The sequence below is a fragment of the Microchirus variegatus genome, assembly GCF_963457635.1.
Source record: "Microchirus variegatus genome assembly, chromosome: 2".
NCBI classification, from domain to species: Eukaryota; Metazoa; Chordata; class Actinopteri; order Pleuronectiformes; family Soleidae; genus Microchirus; species Microchirus variegatus.
The window spans coordinates 26,431,551-26,434,735 of NC_139803.1; positions in this window are offsets into that span (position 1 = coordinate 26,431,551).

The following is a 3,185-nucleotide window of genomic DNA, read 5'->3' on the forward strand; positions in this document are numbered from 1 at the left end:
GAAGCAGCAACAAATCCATGTAAGCCAGTTGTGAACTTTGCATTTACTTGAAGTAAATCAAAGTAAATCATCAAGTAAATATCTATTTCCGCCCCGTCTCTGATCGCGCTCAAAGTCTATTTATATTTGTTCATGTTTTTTTTTCTTGTATCACTGATGTATTTCAGCATGGTGTGGAAAAACTGAGCATTATAAACACACTCTTTACAGAAAACAATTAGATATGTGTTGATTGGAGTACTTTGAAAGATCTACATGGGCATTGCATTTCAATTATTTCAAAAGTAAGTACAAAATTCATGTATCAGTACTTCAGACTTGATATAAAACTCCCACGAGGACATCGACTGAGGTCAAAAACGACCCCCTATTCACTTGAGGAAAAACCCGCTCTTTCATGCTTCCCACATCCACTTATTTAAATCAGGACAAATAAGCTGGAAGACTTTCGCAGTTTCAGCATTAAATCCCAGTTACTTTGCAAAATGCTAATTTGCAGACAGGGATGTGACTAATCCGCGTTAGAGAAAATGATGTGCAAATTTCATCTTCAGATTGATCACTTTCTGGTGTAGAGCGAGAGAGAGAGAAATTAACATTTAAAATGATCAGCATTTTTATATATATAGTATATCAGCATGGGTTTAAATAGTGTCCTTCAATATTTCCAGTAAATTAATGCATGCAGACATTTGCTGGATAGATAAATCATTTCACTTTAATCTATACATGTCAAATCTGGGAGGTTTTCGTCACAGGGCAGGCAGAGAAATAAATAAATAAAATAAAAATCACGTTCCCTGTACAGCCAAGGCCACCTAATTACAGTCAGCACAGTCAGATGGCTTTACTTTCCTGAAACTATCCATCTTCATTCCGGTGGCAAGTATCCACAACAGAGCCAGATGCTTCCTCCAGGCACCGCGGGCAGCGATCGGAAAAAACGTAAACACCGCATCATTTGTCTGACGTCGGTCGTCCCTCGGCCTCCTGGTGTGAGGAAATTGTGCTCGCACGTGTTCCGCAGAGGAAGATATTTGAGCGAGAAAGTCCATCGCTGTGTCTTTTTATCTGTAACTGATGATCTGTCATTTCTGAGACACATGATCTGACCCAAAGACTCTTTGCGGATGAGATGAAGAAACGATTTAAACGACTTGATTTCGTCTTTATCTTAATTCATTATCGATTTCTGCCCAAGGTGCCCCTGTGATCTTAAAGCAGAGATACTATCAGTTTATTTGCCTTGACGAGGGGGTTCACAGGCATCATCAGATTGTCATTCCCGCCTCTCCGACAGCCCGAGATGAACTTTTTAACAGATGGTGGTGCTAAGGAACCTTGGCCGATTATTTGAAGATCACTCTTTCACGCCTCAAGGGAATCAGAGAGGCTGCCACTAATCAAGGCGTAACCTCTCTCTACATAATTCAACAGTCTTATTATAATTTGTCACACCCAAGATGGACTCGGCGATATGTCTTTGTCCCAGTGAAATATGTGTTTTATTAATGTGCCATTAATGAGGAATTAGAGCTATATTGGAGCTGTGCCGTCTGCTGCTGCTGCTTAATTTGTGATCAGAAAGTGGCACACACTGACGCCGGACGTGACCTTCAACGCTCAAGATGGTTGGTTGGTTCACTTACATGAGAGAGTCGGAAATTAGGGATTCTCCAAAAGCTCCAAAAGAGACCAGGGTTTCTCACTCCTAGTCTTCCAGGTGTGTTGGGGCAGGGAAACACCTAAAGCATGCAGGACAGTTGTTCCCCAGGATCAGGAGTGAAAAACCCTGGTCGAGACTCAAGAGCTCAAACTGTATGATGTGGAGTTTCTAAAAAAGTGCCCTTTTACACGACTATACAAAAGTTACTTCCACTTCAGTAAACTGCTCACACTTATCTGATAACAACACAAATAGTCACTATCACTCACTGCAAAGTATAAACCTATACGACTCCGCTGGGCTATATTAAAGTCTGATTATTACAATAAATATCATCACTATCACTATCATCAAAACCTCCAATATTTTATCTGTAATGGATCCACAATCGCTACCTTTGTGCTACAGTATGTTCCATTTATTAAATACTAATGCTCTGAGCAGGTTTTAACATCATATAACTTTATCTAATCTTAGTTTTTTAAATGTTGTCGAGCTGTACCTTTCACAATTAACATAACTTCGCACACAGGAGCTGTTTTTCAGTTTTAGCTCTAGTTTAGTTTATGATTTAAGACACAAGATGAAGAGGGATGAGATAAGGTGAAAATGGAGATTTTAAACAATCAATGCGAATGCTTTTAATTCATCATAATTTTCTTTGAAAGATGAGAATGGATTTGTTCCATTTTTATTTTTCTGTGAAGGCACTTTGTTTTGAAATGCTCCACATGAATGACTGAATCCCTGCTTACGACATCAAGCTTGATTCGTCTGTGGCTGCCGACAAAGCCGACGAGTCATTTACTCGGCATTAAGTGATACTAATCCATCTCCAGAGTACTCAGGAGCTGAAGTACAATTTGTGCATTATATTACCTCTCTCGCCAGCAGCAGCGTTGTCAAGCTGTGAGCAGAACTTTAGTTCAGCTGTCGGCTATGGAGGAGAGAGCGAGAGTGGAAGAGCTGGAAGACACAACACATGAGATATTCTCATTACCTTTCTCTTCTTGTGGTAGCTTCACTTTGCCATGGGAGTCAGCTGTCAGTCACAGGCCAGGCATCATGACGGCAGGAGCCCACATCAAACCTGGCAGCAGGTAGGCAGAAGAACGCCTATATAACCCAAAGCCACAGGCGACTGCAATTACAGTTCTTCTCCAGAGTGGAAAAGGGTACTCGCAGTGACCTGAAGGTCAGTGAAAAACCCAATTACAACGTATATTGTCAAGCAAGAATAGTTCTTGGAAACACAGCAGATCTGACTCACCGTTTGCAGACAAGTCAGCAGACAACATCTGTCATCATGAGATTTAAAACTTTCATTTCAGAACTTTTGTTTTTTTTTATTGTTGGGACAAGCTGGAAAAAAGAAGCCCACAGGTATAAGTATATCCAGGGGCCACAGCTCAGACCACAAAGTTTCATTTACAGAACTCAAAACAGAATAAGAGGGTTTGATTAAACGTTACAAAAATAGATAAATTTACAAAAACGTATCTACAAAGACAGTGGCAAA